The 22,775-nt window shown below is 42.2% G+C and overlaps 1 pseudogene; it reads left to right on the top strand.

The window, feature by feature from the left end:
• Positions 1-15,446: 15,446 nt before the first annotated feature.
• Positions 15,447-17,990, top strand: LOC137260436 (acetylcholinesterase-like; annotated as a pseudogene).
• Positions 17,991-22,775: the final 4,785 nt, after the last annotated feature.

The raw sequence follows: 22,775 nt of genomic DNA, 5'->3' as shown, positions 1-22,775 counted from the left end.
ATTTGAAGCCGTTTTCAAGACACCATTTATTTATTTTGTTTAAACAAAGATGCAGTTGCCGTTCAATGGTATGCATATTTTTCCCACGACAAGAAATATTAAAATCATCCAGAAATAACGATCCATCAATTGAATCGTTTAAAACTTTTGATAAACTATTTATCTTGATGCTAAAAAGTGACAGACAGAATACTGCCTTGTGGAACACCCTGATCCTGATTGTAATGATCAGACAGGGTAGAACCCACTCGAACTTGAAACTGTCTGTTATTTAAAAAGTTGGCAATAAATTGAGGCAAACGACCTCGCAAGCCGAAGTCATGTAAATCTCTTAAAATACCATATTTCCAGGTTGTGTCATATGCCTTCTCAAGATCAAAAAAGATAGACACAGCATGTTGATTATTAATCAGTGCATTTCTAACAAATGATTCCAGTCGCACTAAGTGATCGACAGTACTTCTGTTTTTACGGAAACCACACTGTATATCAGTTATAAGGTTATTTGTTTCCAAGTACCAAACAAGTCGATTATTTATCATGCGTTCCATGGTCTTGCAAACACAGCTAGTTAACGAAATCGGACGATAATTGGATGGATCGGTATGATCACGTCCAGGTTTAGGTATGGGTACTACTATGGCATCACGCCATGACGGAGGAAAGTTACCCGATGTCCAAATATCATCAAAATATTTAGGAGAGTTTCTAGGCAGGATTCTGGTAAGTGCTTCAGGAGTTGATAATGTATGTTATCAGCTCCTGTAGCAGTATCATGAGCTTGATCAAGAGCAGTATGGAGCTCATGAATAGAAAAAGTTTCATTATAATCTTCCCCATTATCTGAGTTGAAATTAATAGTTTTCTTTTCTTGTTGTTTTTGATACTGCTGGAATTTAGGTAAATAGTTAGAAGAGGAAGAGTGTTTAGCAAGGGTTTCACCCAGTTTATTTGCGATATCTGATTTATCGGTAAGTACTTGATCTCCATGTTTAAGATGATTGACAGTAGATTTAGTACCTTTACCTTTAATTTTCTGGACCATATTCCATACCTTGGACATGGGTGTCCGAGAATTTATTTTAGATACATAATTTTGCCAAGATTGGCGTTTGTTCTGTTTAAAAGTACGCCGTGCTTTAGCATTTAAAATTTTAAATTTATTCAAATTATGCACCATAGGATGGCGACGGAAATAATGTTCTGCTTTTTTCCTTGCCTTCCTAGCTTGTTTGCATTCATCGTTGAACCATGGTTTTCTTATGTGTGGAACTGCAGAGGACTTTGGTATACACTCATCAGCTATGGAGTTCAATTCATCAGAAAAACATTTAATAGCATCAGGAACGTCAGTAAAACGTTCAGGTTTAAGTTTTTCAGCACACAGTGTTTCATATAAAGTCCAGTTAGCCTTTTTAAAATTCCGTCTTGATGATGGAGGAACATCGGATGGAGTTACAGCTTTTAATATAGTAGGAAAATGGTCACTTCCACAGAGGTCATCATGGACTGACCATTCGAATTCATTAAGTAGGTCTGAATTTGTGAGTGACAGGTCAAGAGCAGAATAGGTCCCTGTCCCATAGTGTAAATACGTATTGGAGCCATCATTATAAATACATAAATCGTTGTCAGAACAAAAGTCCTCCAACAACTTACCTTTAGCGTTTATATTTACACTACCCCAGAGAGGGTTGTGCCCATTTAAATCTCCCATTATAATACAGGGCTTCGGGAGTTGGTCATAGAGAGCTTGCAGATCAGTTTTGGCAAACGTCGAAGACGGCGAAATATACAGCGAGCATAGCGTAAACGCTACATGTAAAGTAATTCTCACTGCAACAGCCTGCATATTAGTATTAAGTGATACAGGGCTTTGAATAACGTTTTGTCTGACTAGAACGGATGACCCGCCAGTGGTTCTATCACCCGGAGGTGAAAAAGAATGATATGCATTAAAATGACGAAGGTCAAATGTATCTGTTTGTTTTAAATATGTCTCTTGGAGACATATCGCTGAAGGTGTAAACTCTTGGACTAATAGCTGTAATTCATGTAAATTAGTCCTCAATCCTCTGCAGTTCCACTGTACAATATTACTGGAATAAACTATCTTTGGGGGGGGATTTATTGGGGATCTACCCCGCACTCTTTTGGAGGGCGACAAGCTATGTGCCCTAGAATGGACGTTTTCAGAAACCTCCATGTCTTCAAGAGACCCATATTTATTAAGCAATTGAATTTTATTTTGTGACCCTTTAGGAGCTCTGCCACTTTGTTGTTTTGAAGCATCAGGCTTAGGCTTAGATTTACCTTTAGCAGTTTGTTGTCTATCGGCTGAAGATTGAGACTTTGTGCGTGACTGCGAAGATGATTTATGATCAGAAGAAGACTTTGAAGTTCCAGGAAGTGATTCCTCAGTCTGGGATGACATAGCTGGGTATAGAAGTTGTGGAGAGTCGCTGTTGACCCAAGTCAAGGTAGTTTGGCAGCTTGTAGATGATTTTGTTATTTTAGGGCTACGCACAGATGCGTTTGCTACTGTAGCATAACTTTCTGTAAGGTCAGATCTCTTCACCAGTTTTTTTGCTTCAGAAAAAGAGATATTTTGTGTATATTTTATTCTGTTTATTTCCATTTGCTCTCTCCAGATTGGACACTGTTTCGATGAAGATGAATGGTCGCCTGAGCAGTTGGTGCATTTTTTAAAATCACTGTCACAATCTTCTGTTGTGTGTGTCTTCTCACCACAGTGAGCACACACAACAGACAATGTACAGGTAGATACACCGTGTCCATATTTCTGGCATTTAAAACACCTTAGAGGGTTGGGGATGTATGTCTCAACTTGGATGTTACAGTAACCTGCCTTCACTGACTTGGGAGCATTTGGAGAAGAAAAGGAAAACAGATAGGTATTTGTTTGGATTGTTTCATTACTTTTCCGTGTTGAAAAACGCTTTACATAAAGCACACCCTGATCTTTCATTTCGGATGCTATGTCAAGTTCTGACATATCAGCAAGCAACCGATCACGATCTCTGACAATACCTTTACTTGTGTTCAGGGTCTTGTGAGCAGAGACCGTGACCGGAATGCCCACAAAAGAATCAATACCCATCAGATTGGTTGCTTGCTGCTTTTTCCCACACTCAACGAGCAGGGCACCCGAACGTAAGCGTCTAAGATTCTTCACATCTCCAGCGATACCTTGAATACCCTTAGATACTGCAAAAGGGTTCAGTTTTAATGGTGTCTTGTCAGGAGTTTCAATTACAAGGAAACGTGGCCAGTACTCAATCGATAAAGACGGTCTACGGTCAGTATCAACAGGATCAATTTCAAGTTGACGTTTTGATTTCTTGGGGGGGATTTCATAAGCCATGGGTAATGTAAATTGGTTCATCATCCGAGCTCCCCACCCACCATGGAGTATCACAAAGGACAATGCTAAAGCAAGCGGGCCTCCAGCTTGCAACACCAAGGATACTCGGATGATATACTCGAGTAGAATAATCATAAAGTAATTACTCTACCAGATTGGCCCATGAGCCACCGCCTTCTGGGCATACGACTCTAGGCAAATTACAAAACAACATAATTCAAAATCAAAGATGTTTCAGAAGCCAATAAATCCAAGACCAAAATTTCAATTTCAAATCATATTTGTGCAATGATATATTTATAATCTATGCACAGGGCTTAGCATGACCAGCCGATTGGTTGAACCGGGCCCATTCAACCTCCCGTCTAGGTGAAGTAAGGGTCGAAGGGGTGTGTTGAGCAAAAGGAACGCAGTCACAGGTCCCCAGTGCCCTCAACCCCCAGACTCCCGTCCTCCACCGACACAGGGCCGCAACCCACGGCAAACGGGTTGGTGGACCAAATATCCCCCCGGGTCCACTACGGGGGTGTCGGCGAGCTCTTGGCGTTACCCAGCACCCACCACGAGGAGGTGGCTCGCCACGGGTGCCATCAAGTGTTTGATATGAAAGAGTACACCTTGTCATCTAACTCTATCTTTGCTCTGTTCGACCAAGAAAGGTGACAAGTGTGGACAAAAGACCCCTTCAGTGAAAAATGCATGGCTCATTTTATAAACTTATGGAGTCACACTGAGAGATGATATGACCATTAAAACTCGAGGTGTTTATGTAGTCATATATATGACACATTGCAGCATCAGCATCCCATGTCTTCTATTCAGCCTCTCTTCAAGGTTCCGTCCTGAAATTAAACAGGAACAGTATGAAACAAACAATTGCTTCCTGTGAAAAAAGAAGCAAAGTCTATTATTTTTTTTTTTATGCCTGACCCAGGAACATCCAACTGTATATGAAGTTGTTAAGAACATTATACATGAAAAAGGCCCCTCTATGTCTAAAATCCCACCGATTGTCAATAGCAGCATGAAAAAGGCCCCTCTATGTCTAAAATCCCACCGATTGTCAAAGGCCCCTCTATGTCTAAAATCCCACCGATGGTCAATACCGACATGGAAAAGGCCCCTCTATGTCTAAAATCCCACCGATGGTCAATACCGACATGGAAAAGGCCCCTCTATGTCTAAAATCCCACCGATGGTCAATACCGACATGGAAAAGGCCCCTCTATGTCTAAAATCCCACCGATTGTCAATACCGACATGGAAAAGGCCCCTCTATGTCTAAAATCCCACCGATTGTCAATACCGACATGGAAAAGGCCCCTCTATGTCTAAAATCCCACCGATGGTCAATACCGACATGGAAAAGGCCCCTCTATGTCTAAAATCCCACCGATGGTCAATACCGACATGGAAAAGGCCCCTCTATGTCTAAAATCCCACCGATGGTCAATACCGACATGGAAAAGGCCCCTCTATGTCTAAAATCCCACCGATTGTCAATACCGACATGGAAAAGGCCCCTCTATGTCTAAAATCCCACCGATGGTCAATACCGACATGGAAAAGGCCCCTCTATGTCTAAAATCCCACCGATTGTCAATACCGACATGGAAAAGGCCCCTCTATGTCTAAAATCCCACCGATGGTCAATACCGACATGGAAAAGGCCCCTCTATGTCTAAAATCCCACCGATTGTCAATACCGACATGGAAAAGGCCCCTCTATGTCTAAAATCCCACCGATTGTCAATACCGACATGGAAAAGGCCCCTCTATGTCTAAAATCCCACCGATTGTCAATACCGACATGGAAAAGGCCCCTCTATGTCTAAAATCCCACCGATTGTCAATACCGACATGCCTCTCAACAATGATCATGTCTCCGTGGTAGAACAGGGAGCTGATCCTTTAATAGTTTAGACCAGCACTCTGAGAATTGCATTCTGACAGCTCATAAAGGGAGCTAACTCTTCAACCTAAGTTTTGAAATTGTCTCCCCTTTGTCTGCTGATGAGACACAACAGGCAGCAACGTTGGTCATTTTAAGGAGAGAATGAACCTTAAGCCATCTGTCTGTCTGTCTGTCTGTCTGTCTGTCTGTCTGACAGTGAGCAGTATTCCTGAGATATGACAGCACCACCTTATTGCATTACTGGAGTAAATCCATCTGCTGAGACAGACCTGGCTGCAGGGCATGTTTGATACAACATACATCTTAGATGACTCTGATGCACTAGGACACCAGGTGTTCCCAGACACCCTAAAAAAACTGATGGAGCAACAAGCAGTCAAGATATAACAATTTTGCTACCATGTTGTAAGAAGAAACAAGTTCTCTAAGTTTTAACTGCACAACGTTATTTATGCACATTTATGCAAATGTCAGACTGATAATACATGACAACCTGAATGGAACACCTGTTGCTCATTTGTTTCTGCACATTGTATATACACATGGAAAAAGTATCGTAACACCCAGGGTTTTTGAATGGTATCAATGTTACCATTAACCAGGACAAATTAACTTACCCAAAGTAAGCTTACTATCTGGATGCATTGATCCTGGAATGCAGTAAAATGAATAATTAAACCCAAAGCAAAGAAAAAATGTAAAACCGTAGTTAACTCACAGAAGCTAAAATAGTAAAGTAATGGACTAATTTTGTATTTCTGATACCTACAGCTGTATGATGTTTCAGGTGTAGTTGTTTTAAGATTCTATTATTCAGTATTCAAGAGATGACATAAATATTCAACAACCAGAAATGACTGCCACCTTGACTGCCTCAAGCTCTTACCTTACTCTTTAATATCTCACATGATATACTGACATACATATTTAATAAGGGAATGCTCTTTTTTGAAATACAAGGGACAAGGGAGCATCATCGACTTTAACATCATGTGTCCTCTTCTGGTGGCGAACATTTCCTCGTGGCTGAACAGCAAGGGTAAGGTTTCGTTGTGTCCTAAGTTTATTTTCTTGATAGCTGAATTAAAAATAAAACTTTCTGCATATATATATAAGAAGATGGCCAAGTTTCTGACAAATGCTCCTGGGAGGTGTGGTGGGGGGTGGCAGAACACATTGTGTACAGCCAGATTGCTTCCACTAGCCGCTCTGGCTGAGCAGCTGACTTTGTGTGCTGGCAATTAGATTCTTGACTCTTGAGGGTGTGGGTTTGAATCCCTGATGGGACTTTGCTCCAAAGCACAACTAGAATCTGTTTTTAACATAGAATGTGTAATCCCAAATACATTTGGCCACTCTCTAATTGGCTTTGAGTGTTAAAAATCTTATATACATGAACTAGAGCACAAGATGCCAATGTCTCCTTATAAATGGATTCGCCTTATGAAGATACGGGTGTAAATTGATGTTTAGTAACCCACGTTTGTTGAGGCAACTAATGGGATCAGGTTCTCAGGCTCACTGACTTGGTTTACAGACCACTGCTACAAGGCTGGAATATTTCTGACTGTGGTGTAAAATTAAACTCACTAGTTATGGTTTCAAAATTTTGAATTATGTTTGAATAATGTATATTGAAAAGCAAATGCTGAAATGCAGTTTTGTCATTCAGACCATCTTTCTATTTATATGCTATTTTGTAGCACTGGTGCAAAGTATGATGTCGATTTGTACACTGAATAAATGGGTTTTATATTCAATTGCAAACAATTGTGTTGACAATAGCTATCTATTTTCAAGGGCATAATTGCACACCCCTGCCTTAAAAATAACTGCAATTCTTTGATACACTATAACCAACAATATTATTGCATCAGTGGGAATCTAAAGTTGGTATTTATGTCCCAATATATCCTATTTTATCTAAAAATGCAATTATGCCTTTAATATAGCACTGTATCTAGTTTTAGAGTTTTAACCTAGAATCCAGATGGAGTGAAGATGAAGCGAGATTGCGACAGATCATGCCAGTAAGGGGCACACAACATCATCATGCCCTCATAAATATCTTAAACCTTTGTTAAACCTCCGTCAAACGTTTAGATGAGGTCTATCTTTAGTCGTTTAAACATCTAGGCTTCAGAATCTTCTAGACGTTCATTACAATATTTAGACCTCTTTTCAATGCCTTGTGCAGATGTCATATAGACGTCTACTAGACGTTCATGTGGTCACTGGGTCCTTTCTGGATAATCTTGTTTTCGAAATTTCTAAAGTGATGATTTGACTATAATGGAGCAATAATGTTATGTTTGAACCAAATTTGAGCACTCTGAAACTGCAAAATATCATGCCATGTTTCTTTTTATGAAGAGTATATGTTATCATCCTGTCACTTAGTATACTATTTGACCAGAATGAAATTTATGGGGGATTCTGTCTTTCACATCGACTATCGTTCTGCTAAACAGAACAGGTAACATGCCATCAGAATTAGATGTTTCAGTACCTACCTGATCTGCTGTCATTCTCTACACTTACCTGAGCATTTGTAAATGCAGTGGGCCTGTTTGTGTGATTCTTTTCATCCCCTTCAGTGGATAATATTTTAAGCTTTACAGGGGCTATCACTTCTTCTCCAGAACTCAACAACAACAACTTTGCTAAACACGCCACTTCGAATTCACTGCCTTCCACGAGAGACTGGTTGTGTTTGCACAAATATTTTTGTAATTGTCATGAACCAACGCCATGTACATTCCAACATACATATGTAATAAAAAAATAATTGATGATTGATGGTAGCAGAATGTTTTCCTCTACTGCATTGTTTATATATATCGGCCAAACTACATACGTCATGCTTCTAGATTTACTATATATTTCCTTTTCTGTTCTTCACCAGCTTTTGTAACACATCGCACACACCTACAGCTGTCCCGGCAAAGGCAGTCACGTGATCACGTTCACTCACAAATTCCAAGAAAGCAATCGGAACGTTTGACATTGACCATATACATATCATGGTATGATAGCACTCTTTATATTGCTTTTGCATTCTGAATCAGTCGCCCCTTTCCGTAAACAGTTGCAGCAATACACTGTCACTAGCAGTGCTGCCTGCCCGCCTCCTCGCCTCAGTGTCGCTGACACACATATACTGAGAGAATAAAATATCGGAAAATTTCAGATTTTCATAACGTCAAACATAACAGACTTGATTTGTTGTTTTCAGTATAAATAAAGTTAAGCAGTCGCGAATATGTATCTGATGAGCTCATTGTATATATTTTGGTCAGGGAATCGATGCGATCCTTTACTTTTATTTCCTTTGGTATAATAATCTCTGAATCCTCTGAAAATCCATCGTTGTGCGAGATATGTACCCGGGTAACACTGAATTTACCTACGCCCTTGAAATTACAAATAAAAATAGACCATCTCATATCCTAACTGATGGTGTAGGTTTAATTAAATATAACAAAGCGGTTTGAGAGAATAGTCACTCATAAATGTATTTTCTGTCATTCATTTTAGACAGTACTGCTGTTAAAATTGTAAAGGAAGCCAAATTCAAGGGTAGTATTTTCCATCATTATCTTGCCTCTTGTCCTCACACAGCATACTCAAAGAACAAATGCCATGGGGCTGTTTATATCATTCAAGTTGATCAACTGTAAAGTATATAGTGGGGATAAAAAACACCTCTAACTTTACAGAGTGTTTCTGAACAGTTAGAAGTATAATGATAATTGCCATTTGAATTTTTCCAAAAGTAAATGCTATCTTCCCCCTGGACATCAACAGTAGAGGATGGAACAGCATGACACCGGTGATGTGGGCAGCACCGTATGAACATAGGGATGTGGTGGAGTTCCTGGTGGATGGAGGGGCTGATGTGTCACTGGTGGACGGGGACGGTAACAACATCCTTCACTTGGCCTGTAGAGGTGGAGACCTGGAGACAGTGAAGTTGATACTGTCCATGAACGTGGTGAACATCAACGCCAGGAACAACGACGGGGACACAGCGGCCGATATAACGAGACGGGAGGAACATCAGCGAGTGGTGGATCTCCTGGTGTCACGTGGTGCACACTGAGTCAGTGTTGGTGTGGACAGAGACGGAGCACATGTCGTTACTGACACTGGCGTGGTGTGTGCCGTTCACGTAGTCGTGGGTCACGATTCAAGGGATTTCATTTTTTCCTTTTTGACTATAAATAGAAATAGTTGAATGAATTGTCAGACATTTTTTCATGTTTTGTGTTTGGAACCTCGCATGACCAGGTAGGAAAATTGTAAACTGAGTATAAACATACACGGTGAGTGATTGTACATAAATGTCGCCCGTCTTAACGTAATTCTGTATAAATTTTAATAATTCTATTCTGAGAATATCGCGAATCATGAAACAGGCAACAACAAACTCTTTGTCGCTACTCTCTGTGACCTCAGACTGAGCCAAGGTTCCCCAGCCATTTTTACAGTGACAGTGACGTCACACTGCTGGTGACGTCACAGACATACAGAGGTGCTGGGTCGTCTTCTCAGCCAGCAATAGCGGCACTCTGCCTCAGAACACAAGCAGTGTTACTCAAATACCATAACTGATTACTGTAGGATTTAATCAGTTCGGTTATTTGACTAAACTCATAATATGCAAATGTGAACTGAAAACAATCTTCACCCGAAACATACCAGTTTTATTTATTCGTGGATGCCAGAAGGACAAATACATCCACCCACTTCTCTGCTTCTCAATCTAACACTGTTTTCAGTTAAAACAATTGGTGCTGAGATGACCGGCAGTTATTATGTACGTCATAAGTCTCGCCATTTTGATATATGACGAATTCGTCATTCGCGGCATCGTTTACTGTATGTATGCATGTAAATGCAAATATTGGATATTTATACATAGAACTCAATTTTGAGTGAGTGAGTTTAGTTTTACGCCGCATTCATCAATATTCCATCTATATGGCGGCGGTCTGTAAGTAATCGAGTCTCGACCAGACAATCAGGTGTTCAACAACATGAGCATCGATCTGCGCAATTGGGAACCGATGACATGTGTTAACCAAGTCATCGAACCTGACCACCCGTTCCCATTAGTCGCCTCTTACGAGAAGCATAGCCGCCTTTTAGGGCAATGTGCCTTTAAATCAATTCCCATGAACACGTGTAAAAGGCCTATGAAGAAATTTCAAGTGAATACCATCCAAATTATTACGGTGAACATAACTTTCAGAAATGAATTATCAACATGATTTCCACTAAATATTAGAGAAATAATTTAGTAATGGTTTTATCCATATGCATGAGTGAATTTAGTTTTCCGCGGCACTCGATAATATTCCAGTGAGTGAGTGAGTGAGTTTAGTTTTACTCCGCACTCAGCAATATTCCAGCTCTATGGCCCCAGTCTGTAAATAATCGAGTCTGGACCACACAATTCAGTGATCAACAACATGAGCAATCTGCGCAACTGGGAGCCGATGACATGGGTCATCCAAGTCAGCGAGCCTGACCTCCCAATCGCCTTTTATGGCAAGCATGGGTTGCTGAAGGCCTATTCCACCCCGGACCTTCACGGGTCGTAAATCACGCGGTTTAGGTGATGAATTTCATTACACATTAATCTCCCCGGTCTTTGGACAGTCAGAGAAATCAGGTGACTGACAAATATTTCAACGCGAAACCAAACCTCTTTTAAATGAATGTACTTTTTAATAGTCGAAAACTAGGAAATCTTATTAAAGTGTAAAACCATCATGTTCCCATCTAACATAAACAGATGAATATTATGTACTTAAATGTGTGTTGTCAATGCTCTCAGTGGCCAATCTTGTATACCTACATATCACGTTTTATGTCAAATTTATGTACCGCTAACTGTTACCAGCTGTGGAGATCGATGTTCATGCTGTTAATCACTGGATTGTTTAGTCCAGACTCGCATATTTACGGACACATTGCTAGAATATTGCAGAGTGCGAGGTAAAACTAAACTCACTCACTCACTCTTGTCGCTGATTGCGGCCCTAGAGAAAATATTTTTCAGTTCAGGTAGATGTTCCGGTCAAGTCAATAAGAATATACAGAGCAGGTCCCATCTATCCTAAAGAATAAATAAATACCATATAATACCATACCGTAAGTAATAATTCCTAGTTAGATTCTTACTCTTGTTTATATTTCAAGAATTATACAGTCGTCAGTAGCCTGAAGTCTATTTCGGCGAGTCGCTTGGCGCAACAATGCTGCTGGCGAATAGATGCAAGAAGAAATCCCTGTAACCCCGCAACAGAACTCCCGACACATCTCTACACCAACAGGATGAAGGACGTATCCTAGCAACGGCTTCAAAGCGACGATAATGACCAGGCTCGACCCACACCACATGCTTCCACCGGAAGAACCAAACAATATTTAATAATTTCATTTAGAGCAAAGTCCTTTCACCTTGTGAATGCTTAGCGCGATAGAGGAAGAATACCCAGGTCAATCGAATTTTAGTTATAGTTCCCTGTGGATACGTAATGAAGGTAAGAGGCCATGCTTTTAAGAGTCACATAATAGCATTACCCAACCGGGTACCCATTCATTGCAGGTGAGAGTTAAGAAAGCGTTAAGTCACTTGCCATGTATTTCGGTGTAGAGCAGGACCGGAAATCTCATCTTAACAAAATTGTTCTTATGGCAACCAAGATTTCTGGAATTTCTGTTTCATCTTTACAATCCCTCTTTAATGATCGTGCTGTTAACCTCGCTCAGAGAATTTTATCAGATTCAAGTCTCATGTTATTCCAAGAATACAATCTTTTACCTTCAGGCCGGCGTTACCAAATGCCCCATTTTAAAACTAGAAGAGTTCAAAATTCTTTTATTCTATCAAGTATCCGCCTTTTAAATGACTGTTGACTGTCAGTCTTTGTTGTCGTTTTGTTTTAACAATCTCATATGTGTTCACTTTCAAATGTAAAAAGAATTCCCCTCGAGGTGATAAAGTATTGTCATTGTCATCATCGTCATCGTCATCGCCATCGTCATCGTCATCGTCATCGTCATCGTCATCGTCATCGTCATTAAAGGGGTATTGATGCGGAGCGAATAATGTTTCTCGCCAACGGTCAGGATGCCCATCATATGCCATTATATAATTTAAAGAATATCCATGGTATTCCTTGTCTGATCGTAACAAAATATCCCAGCAGCGTAGCTTGTTTTCGGATGCTTGGATGGTATAGTGACTGGTCCAATTTGATCCTATTTCCGTGTTTTGTTCCTCGGTATTTAATCATGTTATGCGATAATATGATGTCTACAGGCACGTAGCAAACCATTTGTTTCAGTCCGAAATATTGCAAAGCTTTATATTTAGATAGTTTTGAGTGTTGGCCCAGCTGTGATAGCAAATTTCATACGTAAATTTTGGTAGCTATGGTAGCTATCCTGGTTTATTATCTATGATAATAAAAACACACAGTTGACTTATTTGAACTCGTAAACTAAAAACAATGACTTTGTCATTGGTAGAGAAATCTGAAACTTTTCTTACGTAAAAAAACTGATTACACCTATTTACCCGAGTACACGTTTAATGGTGTAAACCGACACGTGTTATTTGTCATCATTCTCGTGATAGTCAGTTAATGAATTTATAACAGGTATAATTAGTGGTAACACCACTCAGGTTATACACTCAACAAAGGTCAGCTTTTGGCATTTCTTCCGTCTGGAGTAAATACTCAACATTATAAATTAAGGTCTGTAGTTTTCAAATGTATTGTATGTTATGTAATATGTGCATGTAAGCATGGAATCCGAGAAGGGACATTGTCGCGTTGTCGCATTGTCGCGTTGTCGCCCTCTCAAAAAAAAGCAAAATGTGGCGAAAATTAACCAAAGCGCGACAATGCGACAACGCGACATTTCGCCCATTTGTCGCATTGTCGCGATGTCGCATGTTTCGAATATTTTCTGTGTTCTTCCAAAGTGCGACACGCGACATAGCGACACTTTTCAAGGCCAAAATATGTCGCGTTGTCGCATAGTCGCCCTATCTAAGATATGTAAGAATTCACTAAAACGAGACACTCGACAACGCGACAACGCGACATTTCATCAAAATGTGGCGTGTCACGCTTTGTTAAAATATTGACCATAGTATGCATTTAACAAATTCACCAAAACTGTCGCCTTGCCCTGTCTGAAATTTGGTCACACTGAGAGACGCTCTTATGGGCCACCGCCCACCGCACCAAGGTTCAAGTACAATGGTCATGACGTCATCATCGCCTATTCTGACGTCACGGGGTTCCAGTCGTCCGTGGGCTCCTCTTGATTATTCTGGTGCAGTAACGAGACCGTGCCCAAGTCAATATTGTAAGCCTGGTTTCGGAGCGTCCCAAATGTCGCTATTATCCAGTCCATTCTGGGAAATGTATTTCCTGCATCTTATCAAATTTGAGTAAAAACTTTAACTTCAGTCTGTTTCGAGAAATCGGGTCTTGATCGTTCAAGGAATCAGAAGGTCATTACCAATGACATGCTCATGTAAGGATAACAGACTGACTGGCAGCGGTCTGTAAGTAATCGAGTCTCGACCAGACAATCCAGTGATCAACAACACTAGCATCAATCTGCGCAATTGGGAAAACATGTTTCAACCAAGACAGCGAGCCTGACCACCCGATCTCATTAGTCACCTCTTACAACAAGCAGAGTCGCCTATTATGGCCAGCACGGATTGCTGAAGGCCTGTTCTACCTCCGGGACCTTCACGCGTCTACTAATACACTAATGATCTTTCAAGACTGGTTACTGTACAAATACATAAGGTCATAAGGAAGTGCAAGTGGTGGTGCATTCTCAAAAGAGTCATTATTATCATATCAACATTGATTGACTCCTATATGCCTCCCAATGTGTTCATTCGTAAATTGAAAATGGGGTTCCCCTGCTTTCTTGAGGAGCATATTGAGATTGCGGTCACCGGTTTAACAGCGTCTACATGTACATCCCACTGCAGTGTCCTCATTGCAACTGTCGAGTCAGGTACAAGGTGAGTGTGTGTTGACAAATTGTTTTCCATGAAATAGCATTGTCATGTACGATTGGTGAAATATAGTTAATGACTAGCAGCGTTGTTAGCCTTTATTGAGATTTGGGTTGCATATGCGTGTATACAGGTAGGCCTGTGTATTGCCCACCCTTATCCGAAGACCTCCATGTTGTTTAAAAACGATTGTTCCCATTAGAGTGAACGTTACACCTACATGAAATTATTTTAATTACACGTGTAACACTACACACAACTTCGATAAGTCAGGCTCTTCTCGGTTTTCTTCCTAAGGAACGACGGAACACTCAGGGTCATTTCTTGTGTAAGAGCAATTTATTAATTACATGACTTCTTTACATTACTAGACAGTTTACACGCGTCCCCAGTACATCGAGGCCATGTACTGGTAACTGACTGCCGAGAAGATGTGTTCGAACAGGGATATCTGTATATAGTCTCCCTAGTTCGCACTGAAGAGAAATGCAGTTCGGTCTGCCGAGAAACTCTGTTCTGTTCCTTTTATACTTAGTCCCCCAAATCCGGGTCACGTATCAGTCAGTGGTCATCAGAAGGACTTGTGTCATCCTGCCCATCACTGTTGATGAGTGGTCATAACTCACGATAGCAAGTTGTTAATTGCCTGAACTTGACCATCGGCTGACACGCCTGACCGCCTTCACAATAGGCACTGCTCAGGGTCGGCTTACTTTGTTACACATAGTGTTGTTTCTTTTCTTGTCAACGTTAAATTTACCCATTCATTAAGACCATCTGTACATTCAGTGACTTATATTCGCCCATATGCATATGATTGTCAGCTACCTAGCTGCACATCAGTGGTTATTCGAGTCTTTCTCTTTTGCCAACATCCAGTGTCCACAGATTGCTGGACACCATTGTCCTCAAGTGACAATCTCAACACTGTTGTCCTGCATTACACAGCTACACGATGCGTACCAGCTTAGTAGTGGCACATCCTCTGTCTAAAGAAACTGTGATTAACTAGGAACAGGAATTGGAAAGGATCAAAGGGTCAACTGTAAAAATGTATTTTAAAATCTACGTATTCTTTCAGAATGTGGACAGGAAAAAGACCCGCACTTTCTACATCTGTGACGTTACTGCTGGTCTTGTCTACTGCGAAAACACAGAAAGTATCAACTTTAAGTGGCCCACTTCTAGGACAACGAGTGTCAGTGTTGGGCAAGTCCATTGACGTATTCCATGGAATCCCATATGCCAAGGATCCTGTAGGTGATCTACGCTACTAGAATCCTGAGCCTTCAGAGTCATGAGGACCGGAAGTGAGAGATGCACAAAACCCAAAGCCATCTTGCTTCCAACCAATAGGTGCCCACGGCACAGATGAGAAGCACAAACAGATGCCAGACGATTACAGTGAAGACTGCCTTCATCTTACAGTGTGGACGCCATCAGACAATGCTGGCAATCTAGCAGTGATGGTCTGGATCCACGGTGGAGGTTTCTATTTTGGATCTACAAGACTGCCACTGTATGAAGGAAAGTACCTTGCGGCAGAGAATGACGTCATCGTTGTATCAATGAATTACAGATTGGGGCCTTTAGGGTTCAGCTACCTTGGACCAAATACCATCCCTGGCAACATGGGTTTGATGGATCAACGACTGGCCTTACAGTGGGTGAAAGACAACATTGCCAACTTTGGTGGAAATCCAACCCGAGTGACCATATTTGGAGAAAGTGCTGGTTGTGTAAGCGTAGGTGTACACTTGGCTTCACCTCTGTCAAGAGACCTGTTTGACAGAGCAATCGCACAGAGTGGAATCCCCACTTGCTCATGGATATACAACGTTCCCAAAACAGCAAAACGGAAACTGAAGAGATTTGCTGATCTCCTTCAGTGTCCTTCATCTTCGACTGATGCCGAGATATATGACTGCTTGAAGACAGCAGACGCACAGACTATGGTTGACGTTCAGCTTGTTTTATTAGATGAAGGAGTTTCATTTCCTCCAGTTATGGATGGGTACTTCCTCCCCGATGACCCCAAAACTCTATTGTCCACAGGTTCCATAAAGCAGACCAGATGAGACAACACTGTTTTCTGCAATGACATTGAAACGTTCGTTGAGAAAGGTATCAACATTACCGGAAACACTGATTTTAAGTCGTCAAGAATATGACAGCTTTCTTTCTTTTGACATTGTCACTGGAAAAGACATTGGAGAGCCTATCCGTCTGTTTTATGAAAGTCTGAAAGCCCCTCTAAAGGACACGGATTATTTAGATGTAGTGACTCGCGCAACTTCGGACAGGAGATTTAAGTATCCTCATCCTGAGTTTGACAGATTGTACTCTCCTGCCAAACCCACCTATGTCTACAATTTTAATCACCGATTATCAGTTAGTCCGAACCCACAGTGGATGGGAGCAGCACACTGGTACGAACTTGACTTTGTGTTTGGTTGGGTCCTTGAAAAGTCTCTGGGATGTACAGAGGAGGAAGTGGAACTCAGCAGAACCATCATGACATACTGGACCAACTTTGCCAAGTCGGGGTGAGTGAGTGAATGAGAGAGTGAAATGGTGTATACTCTAAACTACAAATTTAATGATACTCAACAGATCAAGCGACAGATTGTTTTGATATATTCAATACTTATAAAGGTTTTCTTATCTGTATACAGTAATCCAAACGCTCCTGTCCCCATCAAGGTGAACTGGCCAGCCTCTGACAACACTGATCTCTCCTACATGGTCCTGGACGTGGGCAGCAAGTTAGCCGCAGGACACGGGGTAGTCAACCACGAATGTGTCTTCATCAACAGGATTCTACCTATGATTTCTAAAGGTAATATTATAATGGGATATCACATTTCACAGCTACACACATAATTTATCATGAAAACTCTTTATGGAATACCATGAATTCACTTCAATGCGGTCAAATCAATAGGTTCGTTCTAAAGCCGTCATAATACTCAAATGCCAGTATGTTGGCATCATATGTACTCATTAAGGGTATTTTTGTTACCTTTGTAACAGAAATTTCATGTTAAGTTGAAAATTTACCTCTGACATGCATGATCAGTTCTAGTTGATCATGACGATACGACGATGTTTACCGTTATCCTCCTAGGGGCAGTGGGGTAGCCTAGTGGTTCAAGCGTTTGCTTGTCAGGTTCAAGTCCTTGGTCCTATTGTCCGTATGGGTACAGTGCGTGAAGCTTATTTCTGATGTCACGAAGCGTGATGTTGCTGGAAGATTGCTAAAAGTGCCTTAAACACCCTCCCTCCCTTCCTCTCTCGCACTCTCTCTCGCTCTCTCTTTCTCCACCTCTCTCTTGCTCTCTCTCCATCTCTCTCAAGAACTCCCTCCCTCGCTCTCTCTCTCTTACTCTCTCTCGCTCTCTCGCCTCAGACACTCCCCCACTCACTCACCCACCTTTGTTAATAAGCTACTAGTAAATAACAGTATGAAGGCAGCAATACCTGAAGGGCATGGTATTGCAACATGACAGACTGAAGGCTACAAATTGTGGTGAATGTACAGTGTTGATGATACGACAGGGATATCATAAATGCATCCTTGTGTTTCAGATCCACCAGAAGGGCAGAAGTATTGCACAAAAGGATGAACATGATATTAATCACAGCCGGACTATGATAATCTAACAATCTAACAGGTTTTGCCAGTTGTAGCACCACAAGTCATTGTGTACGCCAAAGAAACCCCGATCCCAGAGAGTCCTCACAGTTACTGTGAGTCCTATAGTCAGTACACACCCACCGATCCCTTACAGTAAACATGCCACTATGTAGCCATCAATGATCAGATGAAATAAACAAATCTGCCAACTTTCTGTTGTTCCGTATGGCGGGTACCCCATCTTTGAGGTTGATATAAACTCTGTATAGCTCGCATGGGCAGTATTATTATTAGAAATCTGTTCAACCTTCATCAGAGGCATAGGGATAGCCCAGTAGTTAAAGCTCCAGCTCATCACGCCGATTACACCTGTTCGATTCCACCACGTGGGTACAATGTGTGAAGCCCATTTCTGGTGTCCACCGCTGTGATGTTGCTGGAATATTGCTGAATGCGGCGTAATACCACACCCTATCCCTGTAACTATTGTATATGATTATTTTTTCAACAAATTTTCCACAATCTTTAATCCCCAACAAACGACTTACATCACACCTGGATTAAACAGGAAATACGGTACATGAGGGATGCATGTAAATAATCGAATCTGGGCCAGACAGTCTGTTAATATTTGAGTGCGGTTGGGTGAGGGGTGAAAGTCCCTCGCCGTCAGGTCATGCATTTAACCTTGTCACCGAATGTCATCTACCGATCCAGTACAACCTTTTGAACAGTGAGCACTGGATTCAAGTTTCCCTATGGTACGCAGAATAAAACGTCCCCGGTTCTTTTAATGGCGACTTACAGTCAAATCCTCTCGTTGAACTTTGATAGGTCGAAGCCCCTGTTGTCTGGAAGTGAGAGTTACCGAATTATCGAGTGTCATGTTAAACAAACACAAATATTCTCCATGACACAATATACCGTGACGATACTGTGTTGCTCGACTCTAGGTTGTACAAAATGACACTTCAATAGATAGAGATTAAAGTATTTGATACAGAGTTTACCATTTGCCACGTGATGAGTGTGTATGAGTAATAGAAAGATAGGGCAATACATTTATGAATGACAACCTACACGCACACACGCACACACGCACACACACACAGGCGCGCGCACACGCACGCACACACACACACTTACATATATAATATTATATATATATATGTATATATACGGAAACTTGAATCCTCTGCTGGCCTTTGTGTATGTTCCCTGAGCGAGGAAAGGGGGTATATTGTTCAGCGCAACAATATTTTTTGGGGGGGGCGTGCTCAGGATCACCAAGATGTTCACTAGAGTAGTATAGGGAATGACAGTTCTGGCTCACTTTCAAGAAATGTCTCTACAAAGCCTTATTTACTAAATAAGGCTTTGGTTGGGTCATTAGCTCTTGCTACTATTACCCCTACTACAAAAAAGTTGGCGGTAATTACTGTGCCTTGGTAGGAGGTAACACTGTGCCGTACGGTACGATCAATAATTCTTCTCTTACAAATCCCCTACCCGGCCCACCCCTCAAGTAGTACAAGTTAGGTTCGTCGGTTTTCATATCCACTTTATCTATGTTGTAAGTTTTGACTGACCATATAGGATCGGTGGCTCGCTTACGGCTATCGCCCTCGTGTTCCCCCGGCTGGTATAGATACCTCACTAGGGCCCTATCTGGTATCTGTTTCTCCTTCCCACGCAATGGAGCGGCCGACTCTGCAACTATTGATTTTAGTTTGATAGCGTCTGCCGGTTTCTTACCGGTGAGACGGGTGACTTCATGGTTGATTGCCGACACCACCTTGGGTAACCTCGTGACCCATTCAGTCGATCGTTTTCCAGGGGTGGTCATCTCCCTAGCATACTGATGGCCAAACAAGCGCTCAGCCAAAGTCCTATTAAATCTCTCAACTATGGCTTGGCTGCGATGGGCTCCGGCCGTGCCACGCCTGACCTTTGTATCGTGTTTGGCTAGCAGTTGTGACACGGCACCCATGAACTCCCGTCCGGGGTCAACTTGCAGCTCTGTTGGCCACGTCAGCGGGCTGCGTTTGTATATGCGTTCGAATCCTCTGGCTACCTGGGCCGAATCTTTCGTGGTCAAGGGTTCGGCTTCCTTGTAACGACTGGCTACATCCACTACGGTTAAGGCATACTTGTACCTCTTATCGTGGGGTAGGAACAATAGGTCTGCCTGGTGAATGCTATTAGGTATGTTAATACCGAACCTCCTTCTAGGCACGTAGCGTGGTGCCGGTAAATAGATCTGCCACAGGGCTTGTTTTTCAAGCCACGCTTTGGCTTCCTCCGGGGGTACTCGCGCTATTTTAGCTAGCTTATCTACTGCGTTAGCTCCTTTCCAGTACCCACGCGGGCTGTAGTAAATAGCCTCAAATTTTTTCATGTCCATACGCGTATGTGTTTATTCCATCAATAGCTATCCAACGTTTCGTGTCCATAGGCGACAGGGACGTCTTGTTTATAGTCAGTCCGTATATCTTATGTCCATCACTTCTAAGTGTGTTCATTTTATGTCTAAAGGTACGGGTCTTGAACAGGGCTTCCTTGAATCTGGCGTGTTTGATGTGTTGTTTCACCACATACTTCTTAACCCCCTTAGCCTTCCGGATCTCACTATTGTCGGCTTTCAGTATGGAGTACATCTTAGGTCTCAAACCTATGTACTCGGCTATGGGCGTGCCAGCACACTCGTCCTTCATCTTACCTAGGACCTTTTTATTTACCGTACTGTGTATGGCATGGGTATTAGGGTAGTCGCTGGTGTCGTATAAATCGAGGTGTTTTTTCATGTCCTCGTACACGTCCTCGGTTCGAATCTCCATTAGTAGGGAATCCGTGTCAGTGTACAGTACTTCACACCTGTCGCCGTACTGTTTCTTGAGCTCGTTGTAGTAAAAGTCGTACATCAGGTGTTTGGATAAATCGAGGATGCTCATCCCCACGTAAACAGGTCGGTTGAATTTTATGTGGCTTTTCTTCATGTGTATGGCAACCAGGTTGTCTGTAAATATTTTATTACGGTTGAATGCCGGACTGGCTATCAATTTCCTGAGCTTGTCTTCCTCACTAGATCTAACCAGCTTCACGGTCACGCGTTTCCTCAGGTTCTCCATAGTCTTACCAAACACCGAGTTGTTCATGAGCTTGTAGAGATTTTTCTCAAAATCACTGGTGGCTTTTTTTCGTAGGTCTGTGTTCATTCTGATGTAGGGCTCCATCCATGGGCTCTGGTCGAACATGAGCACCCTGTGTATTTTGGTCAGCCTCATACCCAACGACAGGTACAGCTGTAGGTTGCGATAGTGAACGATGTACTTGGTCTTATTCATTAAGTTAGGAACGAGTTTTTCAACGTCTGTCACACGACCACCTGACAAGTTATGTTGGTACTCAGACATCCAGTCTGTGTTAACCCTCATACGTTCGGGTGCAAGGGGGTAGCTGTTGTGTGATGTGTGTAATTCCTTGGGATACTCTAAGTCAACTTCGAGGATATACCCTTTATTCGAATCTGGTGCGACCCCCATAACATCAACGTGGGGTACCCATTCGAATCCCCCTGTAGGTAGATACTGGCTCATGGCCCAGCCGTACAGGTTGTTTGCGTCGAGGTATAGAATGTGATTGGTTGGTTTGTTAGGATCGTAACCTTTCACGTATTGATTATTTGCTTTCGCGTATCGTTTGGATGCCATGGAAATCCCACCTCGCAAGCCTTTCTCAATGAATAGGTGCATGTCGTAATCTGTGAGCAATTCCAAATTAACTCCGGTTTTTTTAAGCAAGGCGTCCCACGACAGACCTGGGCTGGTGTAATACCATGGGGGTCGAGTTTATACTGCTTTAAACAGGTCCGCCGAAACGTTTCAAACACGTCGGCTAACAGCAGTACATCTGTCCTCAAGTACAGGTCGTGATAATCACCCAGGTTCTTACAACCCAGTTTATTCCATACGTTAGTCGCGTGCGAGTAATCATCTCGTGAGACGGACGCCTCATTCAGCTTGCTATAAAAGCAGTCAATAGGGGGTAGTCTGGTCTCGGTGAACTTGGCCCAACTATCCATGTACTCATAGGGGTACACACCCTTCCTCATAAGCAGGGGTCTAGTCTCGGCGTCTGTGTATCGATCGGTGATAGGGAAGGTATTGTTGGCCTTGACCAGACTGTCGAGTGACGACAGGAGGAACTGAAACGAGTCAATGAACCTAAGTCCGTTTAAGCTGAAGGAGATGTATCTCTCCATGTTGTTGGGGATGCACGTTATATTACCATCGATTTTCGCGATGGCCTGCATGATCAAGTGTGAGTCGTACCCTCTCAAGTTGTGAAAGACAACGGGGATGTTTATTGTCTTAGGGTTGATTTTAAGCTTGAGGTTGCACGCGTTGTGAGCGGCGCCTCTATACTTACCAGTTATGTGACAGTGATCTCTCACCGAATCACCGTTAAGTGGTGATTCACACACGTGACAGTTAGTGCTACTAGCGTGAGCTAGCCTGTCGGCTCGGGTCATACGCATGGGAGCGATTCTATACAATGCATTCCTAATAATTTTTTCTTCCTCCTGCAAACACTTTAGAAACCTTTCAGCCGCGTCAGGCCCCCTATACACTACCGGGGCTTTCGTTTCCCCGTCACAACGGACGACAATGTATCCAAAACCGCAGGCCTTATGTTCCTGGGTTTTGTGGGTGAAGCTACCCCCACTAGGGGAATCCCCACCCACAACTAAGGCTTCGAAGTCGGCGTATATGAT

The sequence above is a fragment of the Haliotis asinina genome, chromosome 13, assembly GCF_037392515.1.
Source record: "Haliotis asinina isolate JCU_RB_2024 chromosome 13, JCU_Hal_asi_v2, whole genome shotgun sequence".
Lineage (NCBI taxonomy): Eukaryota > Metazoa > Mollusca > Gastropoda > Lepetellida > Haliotidae > Haliotis > Haliotis asinina.
Note: the sequence above shows the minus strand (reverse complement) of the source record. Positions and strands in the feature narration are given on the sequence as shown.